The 14,383-nt window shown below is 42.2% G+C and overlaps 1 long non-coding RNA gene across 1 annotated transcript in view; it reads left to right on the top strand.

Annotated features, from left to right (window-relative positions):
• LOC141092777 (uncharacterized) overlaps nt 1–14,383 on the top strand; it is a 159,831-nt gene that overhangs the window by 125,850 nt on the left and 19,598 nt on the right. The window contains exon 2 of the long non-coding RNA XR_012232910.1: nt 5,124–5,156. This is a non-coding gene — a long non-coding RNA (uncharacterized lncRNA). The remainder of the gene's footprint in view (nt 1–5,123; nt 5,157–14,383) is intronic.

Here is a 14,383-nt window from a genome sequence, read left to right as displayed (position 1 = left end):
TGGGTTTCTCAAGTAGTCCAGAAAATTCTTATGACATTATTCAAGGCTTTTTAAAGGTACCTCAGAAAACTTTGTGTTTCAATATATTCCTTGAGCTTTGTATTCAGTTAACATGTGCTGTTGGAGTTTGCCTCACCATCCATTTCTCCCAGCTCACAATCATCTCTTCAGCAAATTTATGTTTGTTTCTCAACTCTCTGGATTTACTTAATGGTTCAGACCTGCAGTTAACAAAACTGTTCACTGGTTCTCTTCACACTACAAATTCAACCACAGTAGTGTGTACCTTCTCTATAAGAAACAACACAGTTTTCCTGTTCATCACTGCTGCCGTCATCCCTGCCAAAGACCATCTTTCTGATAATAGCATACAACTCTACTACAACTTTCTTTAACAATTTGCTTGCTGCAAGTCTTGGACTGATTATACATCTACTGTTCATGTGCATATATATACTGCTGGCTCTGGTGTTTCATTGGTCACCATTCCAGGTCTGGTATCTAGGGTTTATGACATATTGAATTGCTGTGGCATGAGTAGGTGTATTGGAAAATCTACTTATTTAGGCCAGACTCAGACAGCAAATTCACTTTAGTTTTTGATGCATTCTGTATGACCAGATCAAGACTCAAACCTAAAATGGAGGAAGTATGGGAAGTATGAAGTGCTTGTTTTGGCTAAAAGAAAAGGTTCATCAAAAGCTACATGATGTACACCTAGCCTTGATGGGATTGCCTACTTTTAAATATCATACAATCTTAATTGTGCCCCACATAAAAATAACAAAATTAGCTTTATGCACTGTGCACTGCTCCACTGGTCTTTGATGACATGGCTATAGCAGTGACATCCCATCTGCGCATGTTACTGCTGCAGCCAATCACTGGTCTCAACAGTGATGACAACGTTGATGACACAATACTGCTGAGTCCAGTGGTTGACTGGTGATGGTCACAACTTCACAAGCTGTCAACGTGACATTATATCTATAGCTGTGTCAACAAAGTTCAGGGTAACAGTGGAGTGGCAGCACTGGAACAGCATTTAGTGATTGGACAGCTCCTTTAATCTTCTTTCTGTAGAGTTCTCAAAGAGTTAAATGACTTTCATTTGGTCTTTTATTGTGGGTTTGTTTGCCCATACCAGCAAAGCTTCAGAAATAAAACTTATTCTTCCCCTTTTTTTCTTCCCAGTCCTTCGAATTCTTGAACAATTCTCAATATTATTTAAGAGTCTGTAACACCATGATTTTATTTTGTAACATTTGTGAAATATTTGGTCTTACCACCACATCCATATGCTCAATTTTCAATGAATTTTTATTGATAGGCACTAGCTTTTATGTGGGGGAGATGGAACACAAAGTGAACTGATATTGACACTGCTATACTGTTGTAATGTACAATTCATTTACAAAGCACAAGGTGCACAAGTTTAAAGTGTGCCCTTTCCGTAGCCTAGCTCTATCGTGAACAAAATTGTATTGGTTGGGTAGAAAGAAAGCAAGTCTTATTAATTCTAAAGCATTCTCACTTTTGAGTGTGCATACCGCAAAGGCACGAAATGCAGTAAAATGACATCTGGTAAAAATACATATATTGTCCTGCATCATTGAATAAAATATATAGGTTTTGCTGTTGATTTATGGAGAAATTAGATCCTGTGAAGATTCTGTAATCTGTATTACTATACAAGAAAAACAGTAAATATATGAACAAATAACTACTTGGAGTATAATAAATCCTGATGTTTTATTATAATATATTCCTGAAGCTCATTTTTGTTTTGGCTGAAAGACATCGTTCTAAGTAAAGGAAAAGTTTCATGTTCTTTTTACTAAGATGGATGGAGATGATTTGGGTGCCAAGCAATCATTTCACTTTGTTTTTCTTGCGCTTTTTGTTATATTAGCAGAGTTTTCAGCCTTTGAAGTTACTTGTAAAAACCTTATCAAAACATGTGTCTGATTCCATTGCATAGCCAAATCTAAGCCGGAACACTTGTTGCGATTGTAATATTTGTGCTCGTATTCTTTTTGATTGCTTGTTTTGATCTTATTTATTTCAACAGTATTGGAAAGCCATTGCTCGAACGCAAATTTCAACTTTCATTTCTGACTTAAAAACAGAATAAATGACAGTTACAGTTAATCGGGCTTATGGTGCGCTTGTGGTCATAGAAAAAGAACAAACAAATCAATAGACGATAATTAAAAAGAACGTTTATATAGTAGATGCAAATTCAAAGGTTACTTTTAATCCAAAGGTGCATTATTTCACCTAAAGCCTATTTCAAGCGAATTTTTAAATTTCGTTAAGTCTCAATTTACATATAAATTCTAAAGTCAGGGTTTGGTTTAATGAGAAAGTACAGTCCCCTTCTAACAAATGTGTCCTTGAACTGTGATAGCTAATGAACTGGTGACATTTGCCAACCTATGTTAAGCCATGTGTGTTTGCATAATGCCAAAAATATTTTTATTGCATACTGATCCTTCAAAAAATCTGCTTTGTTTGTGAATAATGGGACCAAGATGACTATAAAGCATTTGATAAATTATACGTTTTGTACCTTCTTGTGTATTCATGTTTATTTCAGACACTGAACCTTTAAGTCTGTATTTGTAATACTTGTATTGTGCTCAGAACACAGGGTGCCTGGGATCAAAGTTCACATTTGAGAATGCCTTAAGATTATGGGCTCCGTATTTATCTGAACTCCAGGCTTAGTGCCAGGGCCGGACTGGCCATCTGGCAATTCTGGCAAATGCCAGAAGGGCCTGTCTGGTTGTGGGCCGCTTGGCTGCTACATTCTTAACAGAATCAGTGTTCTCAAGACATCCATACTGTTAAGAGTTGTGATGGAGCACAAAGTTGCTGACTCCATCACTTACCCCAGCAGGCCACAGGTATCATTAGAAATTATGGTCTTGTAGAAAATCTTCCTTTCCTCCATCCAGGGTAATATTAGTAATATATCCCATCTGGTTCATGGGGACGAGGACAACATGGGCCAGTGTGATTTCAAAAGCCAGGGGTGAATTTCAGCCCCAGTCCGTACCTGCCTGGTGCCAAGAAAAAGTTGGGCATATGTTTGTGGACCAGATGCACTTCCTTCTGCTAGGGGCAAAACAGGATTCTCAATTGGTACGTTGTATATTTTGGGACAGGTTCTTTTTCCCTGCAGAGAGCAGAGGAGATAAAAGATAACTTGCCAGATTGTAGAAGAAATATCGATTGGCGACAGTCAAGACATCAACGACCAATGGCTGGTGCACTAATAGCAATGATCAGAGTTGTAAGATTTAAGTACCTGCACTTACACAATTTTGCTTGTTACGTAATGTGGTTTGTCATGTGAAAGATCTGTGTCTAGGAATTACTTTATGTAATGCTGTTTGTAATGTTGCAATGTTTGGAATGCTGTTTGTAACGCTGCTGTGATACCATAATTTCCCTCGGGATCAATAAAGTGTATCGTATCGTATATAATTAACAGTTGTGCCACTTTTGAGATGTTTATTAGGGATGAGAGAGCACTAAAATGCTAGGCTGCTCGTTACGTGAACAGAGCAATTCTTAATATTCGCATGTTCGTTTCGAGTAACGAGTATAATGGGAGTCACTGGGAAATTCGAGCATGAAAATTATGGAATTGATGGAAAAAAGCTGAACAGCATGGGGAAGACACATGTGAGCATATCTGACTCCCAGATCACTACTGAGAACAATGGTTGTATTGTACTTTTACTCCTCTTTAAGGACTGACAATAAAACATTCAAAATGAAAGAGGAAATAAAAATAAAGATGCGTAGTACAGTGGTTGCCACTGCAGCTTTGCAGTGCTTTGGTCCTTGGTTCAAATCCCATTGAGGGCAACGTCTGCAAAGAGTTGGTATGTTCTCCCCGTGTTTGCGACGGTTTCCTCTGGGTTCTCCGGTTTCCTCTCACTCTCCAAGACATACTGATAGGGAAAATAGATTGTGAGCCTCATTGGGGACAGTAATAATAATGTATGTAAAGAGCTGTAAAATATGATGGTGGTGCTATATAAGCAATACATAATAAAAAATATACATTATTTCCTGTATAATGATTTGAATATAAGGCAAAATTTAAAAAGGATTGAAAAATAATAATTTAAGTAAACCAAAATTGTAATTTTTATAAAAAAAATGGAAATGTCAGTGTAATTTATGAAGGAAGCAAGAACTGTCAAACATGTGGTGGAAGAGGGACTCAGATACATCCTGTATTCGAAATAAAGGAGGGCCTTATACACATGCTGTTCAAATTGTCATGTAGTGGTACTCCTAGACTCATAAAGGCTGTGCACTAAGTGCAAAGCCTGCCAAAAATTACAAACAGGGTTATCAATACCCCTTTGATGGCACCAACTGTAGTGCCTCATTCAAATATTATGAACAAAGTATAATATTTGTACTCCTACACTCAAAAAGCTCTACACACAGTGCAAAGACTGACAAAAATTACAAGCTGGGTCATCCATACACCTTTGAAGGCACTAACTATAGTGCCTCATTCAAATATTGTGAACAAAGTGTAGTTGTGGTACTCCTACACTCATAAAAGCTTTGCACACAATGCAATGCCAGCCAAAAATTACAAGCAGGGTCAACCATACACACCAACTGGAGTGCCTCATTCAAATATTAAGAAAGTGTAGTTGTGGTACTTCTAAACTCCTAAAGGCTCTGCACACAATGGAAAGCAAGAAACAAATATAAGGTGGGCCATCCATACACTGTTGAAGGCAGCAACTGGAGGGCATTAATGTTGAAGATTACAAATACTTTATGCACTGCTGTTCCCTGGAGGTGTGGAAAAGTCGGGGCTAAACCAGGTTTTGTTCATTTTTATCAGAATTCTCATTCTGTAGTGCCGCAAAGTGACAGGTGAACTCAAGTGACCTGTTGGCAGCGGAGGGATACAATGCGGAGGATTATCTCCATCATTGTATCACTGGAGCCCCTGGAGAGTGGTCGCATCAGCTGATGGGACAGCTCTCCATGGGAGATCGTCATGGAACAATCGTATTAATTGGATTATGGTGGACACAATGAGTATATTGTTGTTTTATTATTTTGATTTTTTTTTGCAGGTGAGCGAGGGATTCGGGGATTAATCATAGATGGTGAGTATGAACTATATGTGTGTATGTGTTTTTTTTTTTACATTCAACACATTAGCTGGATGATGGGACTACTATTGTCCCATCATTGGCTAATGTGTCACTCACTGTCACTGTAGCAGGCATAGCCGGATGGGACTTGTAGTCCCATCCGACGATGCCTGCATACACACACACAAACAGCTCCATCGACACCACACACAGCCCCACCGACCCCGCACACAGCCCCTCTGACCTCCGCCGACACCACACACAGCCCCGCCGACCCCGCATACAGCTCCGCCAACCCCGCACAGCCTCGCCAACCCCTCACACAACCCCGCCGACCCTGCACACAGATTCACGCAGACACCGGCACACACACTACACGCAGACCCCGCCCCGCACACAGACATGCACACATTCTCCACCCACACTCCGCCCACACACTTCACTCCTCCCGGTCCGCAGCATTTCTCACACCCACATCCGCAGCAAAACCGAAAAATCTTTTTTACATCTGCAGGTTTGCTGCGGATGTGCCTGACTCAATGCAGGTCAATGGGTGCAGAAATGCTGCAGTTCCGCACAAAGAATTGACATGCTGCGGAAAATAAAACGCTGCGAATCCATGCGTTTTTTCCGCAGCATATGCACAGCGTTTTTGAATTTCCCATTGATCAACATTATGTGCACTCTGCACTGCAGATTTGATGCAATAACTAAAAAAAGGGGGGGAGAAGTCAGCGCTGCTTATGGTCAGAACGCATTTCATAAAGTGAATATGCACATATTGATTTCTAACTGTATTTCAAAATGAGACATTTTGCAAAAAAATGATCAATTATTTGAGCCACCCCGCCATGCCAAGGCATTCTCATATGGGGCAGTCCTACTCTACGTTTTTTATATTCGCTGTGCCATTATGGCCTCCTAAATGTATTAAAAACAAGACCACATTAAATGCAAACTGTACCTGAAGTGTTTCTGAATCACTCCCACGGAGCCAGAAAAGGCGAGCGTAGATAAAGGTTGACCAGGTCCGGACATAGACATCTCAGGTCTCACCTCCACAGTGTCTCACCAGCTCCACAGATGAAGGGTGATACAGGCCCAGACAGAGGTGCACAATCAAACTGAGCTGGGGCAGGACAGGGCTGCTGTGTGTGTGCACAGCAGCCTAGATCAATCACAATAAACACAGAAAGAATGGTGACCATAACCCAGCACGCATGGCAACAGTGAAATACCGCGCATCCAAAAATGTTGCGGAAACGCTTCAAAATCTGCAACGTGTGCACATACTCCTAGAGGCACATATATTCATTGCAATGATCAGGGCAGCACTTTTATCAACCTTATACTCTATAACCCTGACTACCCACCAGCAGCTGATCCTCACCACTTTGTGCGGTTGAATGCTCAGAGATTTTTGGTGCTTAAAGGGGTGGACCAATACCTATAAAGGCCTTTAGAAATTTGTGATATGTTACTGTCACGTCGCCGTCAGACTCGGGGCCTGCTGTCCCGGCCTCGGCCACTAGGAGACACCAGACTGTCACGTCGCCGTCAGACTCGGGACTTGCTGTCCTGGCCTCGGCCACTAGGAGGCGCCGGACTGTCACATCGCCATCAGACTCGGGGCCTGCTGTTCCTGCCTCGACCACTGGGAGGCGCTGTGGTTTGCCCCGAGTGATGGTGGCGACAGAGAAGGGGCTCTTGCGCAGGCATCTGATGAAAGCAGGCTCCGTTCCTCTGTCGGTCATGGAGGGGTTGGTGCATTGCCATCTGGCCTGGTCCTGGGGGCGGTCCTGATGACATCATCAGTCCTGGAGCCTGTGAGGATTGACCTGATCCCTCAAATACCTTCGGACTGGTCTTGCAAGCTGCCGGATATTTTCTTGGTTCCCCTATGTGCTACTGTGTGATTTGCTATTGTTTGACTCTGACCTCAGCCTGGATATTTGACCCCTCTACTGCCTGACGATTTTATACCTCTGCTATTCTCCCAGTTTGTGACCTTGGCCTGGATATTCTACTCTGCTACTGCCTGCCGTTTTTGTACTTTTACCGCCCTCCCGTTTTGTGACCTTGGCCTGGACTGTTGACTCTGCTACTGCCTGCCATTTTTGTACTTTTACCGCTGCTCGCCCAGTTTCTGACTACGTTTTTGGATCCCTGTTTTCTTCCCTATTGGCGACCGTCCTGCTCTGGCGCACTGCTCCGCTAGACAGCCACCCCCTTGGCCTTGCTACAATTCCAGATCCCTGTATAGGGGTTAAGGGTCTCTGGGTTTCTCGGGGTGCTGTCCCTACTGCAGCCCAGATCTGCCGACAGACGTCACAGTTACATCCTGTGACATTTAATTTGAGAGAAGTCTCAAACAGACCGTTACAGGAGACAGGTAAATATAGGTATTTATTGAGGACTTTTTAAGTATTGAACAACCCTTTAAAGATTTATTTTTACATGACAAGCTGATGACCATGGTTACCTTCAATACAACTTATAAGCTCCTCTCCCCTCACCTCCCGGTAGAAGTCCTAAAGGGATTGTCCGGGAACCTAAAGTGTATTTTCTAACTATCTATCTTTACACCCTAACCACTTTTGTTGTGAGCTTTATTACACAACACCCAACACTTTTCCCTATCTACATAATCTCTAAATGTGCTTTTTTTTACTGTACTTCCTGTGATGTTTTGTGTGAGAGGAGCCTCAAACGTGAAGTCAAAGGAGGATGATGGTAAACTCACTCCCCGCATCGTCCATTGCCCCTCATAGGACAGGATGTCACAGGGGGCAGTGCTGCAATTACTAGTTTCTTGCATTGCTGCCCCCTCTGAAGACAAACTGGATCCTGGGTGATGGATGCTGTGGGAAAGGTAAGTGCAGCGCCAGCACTCTGCTTCTAACTCCACCACAGTCATAGCTTTTGTGAAAGAAGACATCATCACAGGGTAGAGATAGAAGCAGTGAGTGACTCCTGCGCCACCCCACAGCTTCTAGCACCGCCTTCAAACAAATCATCATAAAAGGGCGGATTGATGACAACTAAAAGGGCATTTTTTTATCCATTTGCATCTGTTTGAATAGCACACCCATCAAATACCAAACTCATTTACATGTTACAACTGGAAGGAAATATACAGTAGGAAAAGAAATATGTAAAGAAAATTAAAGGTGACTGTACACTGCTGCTAGCATGGGAAGTCAGCATTTCACTTTAATGGAAACTTCTCTAAAGATCCTTCACAGGGCTATTTTGGTTCCAACAAGAATACATGCTATCTACCTTGATTTGCAAATAACTGTGGAGCCTCATTTAAGAGTCTCAAACACGGGACTAGCCAGATCTTCCTCCAGGGAAGGACCCAGCCAAGGGGTGGCTCCTTTCGGAAACCACCATTACCACCATATTAAGTTGCCCTTTAAGTCAATATCCAGCTCTTTACGAGTTTACAGATATGACAAGGGAAATACCAAGGCTAGGTATCCATCCACAGACAGCTGTTTTGGGGTGTTGCCCCTCATCAGTGTGGAGTATGATTATGGCTTGGCTGGGTCCTTTCCTGGAGGAAGATCTGGCTAGTCCCGTGTTTGAGACTCTTAAATGAGGCTCCACAGACTTTATTTGCATATTCGTATTTCCCAGGGAGCAATGCACCTAGGATTTCACTGTGATTGAGCACCTTTGCCGGCTGCCGCAGTGTTTTCTTTGACTGGTCTCCCTGAGGTCAGTGATTGTTTTGTGATGTTGGTCTACTAGGCATTGCTCCCACCTAGCCAGAATCCTACTCCACACTCATGAGGGGCAACACCCCGAAACAACTGTCTGTGGATGGATACCTGGCCTTGGTATTTCCCTTGTCATATCTGTAAACTCGTAAAGAGCTGGATATTGACTTAAAGGGCCACTTAATATGGTGGTAATGGTGGTTTCCGAAAGGATCCACCCCTTGGCTGGGTCCTTCCCTGGAGGAAGATCTGGCTAGTCCCGTGTTTGAGACTCTTAAATGAGGCTCCACAGACTTTATTTGCATATTTGTATTTCCCAGGGAGCAATGCACCTAGGATTTCACTGTGATTGAGCGCCTTTGCCGGCTGCCGCAGAGTTTTCTTTGACTGGTCTCCCTGAGGTCAGTGTTTGCTTCGTGATGTTGATCTACCTTTATTTGTCAGCTCGGTGATGTGTATTGGAGGGCACATTCAGTGGTGTGAAAAAGTGTTTGCCCCCTTCCTGATTTGCTATTCTTTTGCATGTTTGTCACATTTAAATATTTCAGATCTCCAAACAAATTTGAACATTAGACAAAGATAACACAAGTAAACACAAAATGCAGTTTTTAAATGAAGGTCTTTAGTATTAAAGAACAAAAAGAAATCCAAACCTACAGGGCACTGTGTGAAAGAGTGATTGTCCCCTAAACCTAATAACTGGTTGGCTCACCCTTAGCAGCAACAACTGCAATCAAAGTTTTGTGATAACTGGCAATGAGTCTTTTGCGACTTTCTGGTGGAATTTTGGCCCATTTAACTTTGCAGAATTGTTGCAATTCAGCCACATTGGAGGATTTCCAAGCAGGAACTGCCTTTTTAAGGTCATGCCACAGCATCTCAATGGGATTAAGTTCAGGATTTTGACTAGCCACTCCAAAGTCTAAATTTTGTTTTTCTTAAGTCATTCAGAGGCGGACTTGCTGTTTCGGATCATTGTCCTGCTGCATAATCCAAGTGTACTACAGCTTGAGGTAACGACCAAATGGACGAACATTCTCCTTCAGGATTTTTTGGTGGATAGCAGAATTCATGGTTCCATTTACCACAGCAAATCTTCCAGGTCTGAAGCAGGTAAACAGCCCCAGACCATCACACTACCACCACCATATTTTACTGGTGGTATGATATTCATTTTCTGAAATGCTGTGTTACTTCTACGCTAGATGTAATTGGACATACACCTTACAAAAAGTTCAACTTTTGCCTTGTCAATCCACAGAGTATTCTCCCAAAAGTCTTTTGGGGATCATCAAGATGATTTCTGGCAAAAATGAGATGAGCCTTTAGGCTCTTATTGCTGTACAGTGGTTTTCATCTTGGAACTCTGCTAGTCAAACCATTTTTTTGCCCAGTCTCTTTCTTATGCTGGAGTCATAAACATTAACCTTAACCCCTTCATGACCTTTGACGCCACATAGGCGTCATGAAAAGTCGTGTCAAAATATGGCGTCATGACTTTAAAGCCCCCCTGCGGGTCAGGTGACCTGGGACACTGAAAGGTCACCCGACCCGCACACAGAGGACACCTTAGAGTTAGCCCTAGGGGGTGTGGCTTAGCCCCCACATGCCTACGATCGCTCTGATTGGCTGTTTAAAGTGAAACTGCCAATCAGAGCGATAGTAATATTTCATCAATGAAATTTGATGAAATATTACAAATCCAACCATGGCCGATGCTGAAATAGCATTGGGCATGGCTGGAGACACTGAACCGACCCCCCAACTGACTGACAGCGCCAATCGGCCGCCGCCACCATCTGACGGCGCAGATCGGCAGCCGCTGTCAAAATCTGCCCCCCGCCTTCCCTCCGGTCCCCCGCCTTCCGATCACCCCCTCTCACCCTCCACGAGGCCTCCGACCTCCCTCTGGCCGTCCTGGTGTCCCGCCATCATGGATCATGGGCGCCGCCATCTTGGAAAATGGCAGGTGCATGCGCAGTACGCCCGCCGGGAATCTGCGACGCTGCAGATTCATTCATTTATTTTGATCACTGTCACAGTGATCAAAATAAATAAAAAAGTAAATCACCGCCCCACTTATCACCCCCATAGGTAGGGACGTATAATAAAATAAAGGAAATATTTTTATTTTTCCATCAGGGTTAGGGCTAGGGTTAGAGTTAGGGTTAGGGTTGGAATTAGGGAAAAGAGGGAAGAATAGGAAGCATTTAAGGAAGCCAGGATGGATGAACACAGAACTTAAGCACATGCTAAAAAGGAAGAAAAAAATGTTTATAAAATGGAAAGAGGGAGGCTTATCTAAAGAAGAATATAATGCTGTCTGCAGAACCTGCAGGGCACAAATCAGATTAGCTAAAGCTGACAATGAATGGAGGCTTGCAAGAGATGTCAAAAGCAATAATAAAGGATTTTGGGGATATGGCAAAAGTAAAAGAAAAGTCAAAGATGCTATAGGATTTTTACAGGATGAAAATGATGAAATGGTAAGACAGGATGTTGAGAAGGCCGAACTTTTAAATTCCTATTTTGCATATGTTTTCTCTCAGAAAGGAAATGTAACATCAACTGTTCTTCACTGTCCTATTAAGGGAATAGAAGAATCCAGGATATCTATAAACAGAAAGATAGTGAGGAAACACTTAGCTAACCTAAATGAATTCAAGTCTCCAGGTCCAGATGAATTACACCCCAGAGTACTGAAGGAGATAGCAGAAGAAATTTTTGAACCACTCTCCATAATCTTTGAAAATTCTTGGAGTACAGGAGAAGTCCCAGAAGACTGGAGAAGAGCAAATGTTGTTCCTATCTTCAAAAAGGGGAAGAAGGTGGACCCAGGCAACTTTAGGCCAGTGAGTCTGACTTCTATACTAGGAAAGATCTTTGAACAAATTATTAAACAACATGTATGTCAGTACCTAGATAAGAATGAAGTGATTAAACAGAGTCAGCATGGGTTTGTAACTAATAAGTCATGTCAGACTAACCTAATTTCCTTCTATGACGGAATCACTGATTGGGTGGATCAAGGAAATGCTGTAGATATATGTATACTATGAGTTATTTTTAATGGTTTCAACACTCCAATTAATTAATACCAACTATTGATATAGTTTCAATCAGCTCTTTGAAACTTCCAAGAAGGTCATTGAAACTTGTTTCAACCAGATGGTCAAATTGTCCAAGCAAAGCAATTAACTGTCTTACACTTATCTACCAACAAAGGACCTTCATTGCCATAATTAGATTGGGTGGGTAAACATTCCTCCGAAGCCCCTCCTCCAGCTTGCTGTATTTCTGCCATGTGGCACACATGAGGCCCCTTTCCTCCAGCTTCCTGTATTATGTACTGGTTAAAACAGGTATTGAGGGGATGTGTTTATAGCTAATGGACAATAGACTTGTGACATCATTCCCCATATGGTGGGGCTGGACACACCTTTTCGCTGGACATTTTTAAAAGAACTAGGACACATGTTCTCTTGCGCTCTTGGCTCATGGAGGATGACTGGTCGACATCTATCTGAATAATGTAATGTATGAATAATGCTTGTTTCTGATTAATGCATTTGTATTTATAGTTTTATATTGTTTATTATTTAATCTTATCATTTATTAAGTAAATCAATTTAGTAAATTCAATTCTTGTGTGAGCATTTTCTTATTCATCACAATCCATTGGAACCCTTACAATACAATATAGTATATCTTGACTTCAGCAAAGCATTTGACAAAGTATCTCATACAATCCTTATTGAAAAAATGACTAAGTATGGAATGGACAAGGCAACTGTTAGGTGGATTCATAACTGGCTTAGTGATCGGACCCAAAGAGTGGTAGTAAATGGCTGCACATCCAGTTGGAAGAATGTCTCAAGTGGGGTACCACAGGGCTCTGTCCTGGGCCCTGTATTGTTCAACATCCTTATCAACGATTTAGATGAAGGAATTGAGGGTAAACTGATTAAATTTGCTGATGACACAAAGCTAGGAGGGATAGCTAATACTAAAGAAGAGAGAGAGGATTCAAAAAGATATAAATAAACTGGAGAAGTGGGCAGCAACTAACAGAATGGTTTTCAACAGGGAAAAATAGGGAGGAATAGGCCTAAGCAACAGCACATGTGAAAAAGACTTGGGTATACTAATAGATCACAGACTGAATATGAGTCAACAGTGTGATGCAGCAGCAAAAAAGGCAAATGCAATTCTAGGATGTATTAACAGAAGCATACAGTCTAGATCACGTGAAGTCATTATTTCCCTCTACTCCTCTTTGGTCAGACCTCATCTGGAATATTGTGTCCAGTTTTGGGCACTATATTTTAAAAAAGACATCAACAAACTGGAGCAAGTTCAGAAAAGAGCAACCAGAATGGTGACTGGTCTGCAAACCCTGTCTTATGAGGAAAGGTTGCAGGATTTGGGATTGTTTAGTTTGCAAAAGAGAAGACTGAGAGGAGACTTAATAGCTGTCTACAAATATCTAAAGGGCTGTCACATTGTAGAAGGATCAACTTTATTCTCATTTGCACAAGGAAAGACTAGAAGCAATGGGATGAAACTGAATGGGAGGAGACACAGATTAGATATTAGAAAAAACTTTTTGACAGTTAGAGTGATCAATGAGTGGAACAAGCTGCCACGAGAAGTGGTGAGTTCTCCTTCAATGGAAGTCTTCAAACAGAGGCTGGACAGACATCTGACTGGGATGATTTAGCGAATCCTGCTTTGAGCAGGGGGTTGGACCAGATGGCCCAGGAGGTCCCTTCCAACTCTACGATTCTATGATTCTATGATTCTAGGGTTAGGGCTAGGGTTAGAATTAGGGTTAGGGTTGGAATTATGGTTAGGGTTGGAATTACAATTAGGGCCGGAATTAGGGTTAGGGCTGGAATTAGGGTTGGGATTAGGGTTAGGGGTGGGTTGGGGTTGGGATTACGGTTAGGCTTGTGGTTAGGGTTAGAGTTGAGATTAGGGTTAGGGTTGTGGTTAGGGTTATGATTAGGGTTGGGATTAGGGTTAGGGGTGTGTTGGGGTTAGGGTTGGAGATAGAATTGAGGGGTTTCCACTGTTTAGGCACATTAGGGGGTCTCCAAAAGCGACATGGCGCCACCATTGATCCCAGCCAATTTTGCGTTCAAAACGTTAAACAGTGCTCCCTCCAATTCGAGTCCCGATGTGCGCCCAAACAGTGGTTTACCCCCACATATGGGGTATCAGTGTACTCAGAAAAAATTGCACAACAACTTTGGGGGGCTAATTTCTCCTGGTATCCTTGGGAAAATAAAAAATTGGGGGCTAAATAATTATTTTTGTGGAAAAAAATTATTTTTTATTTTCACGGCTCTGCTTTATAAACTTCTGTGAAGCACTTGGGGGTTCAAAGTGCTCACCACACATCTAGATTACTTCCTTGGGTGGTCTAGTTTCCAAAATGGGGTCACTTGTGGGGGGTTTCCACTGTTTAGGTACATCAGGGGCTCTGCAAACGTAACATGACACCCGCAGACC

Source organism: Dendrobates tinctorius, unplaced genomic scaffold (genome assembly GCF_039654945.1).
Source record: "Dendrobates tinctorius isolate UK_male_01 unplaced genomic scaffold, ASM3965494v1 ptg000060l, whole genome shotgun sequence".
Classification (NCBI taxonomy): Eukaryota; Metazoa; Chordata; class Amphibia; order Anura; family Dendrobatidae; genus Dendrobates; species Dendrobates tinctorius.
The sequence above is the reverse complement of the archived record's forward strand: the minus strand, read 5'-3'. Positions and strand labels throughout refer to the sequence as shown.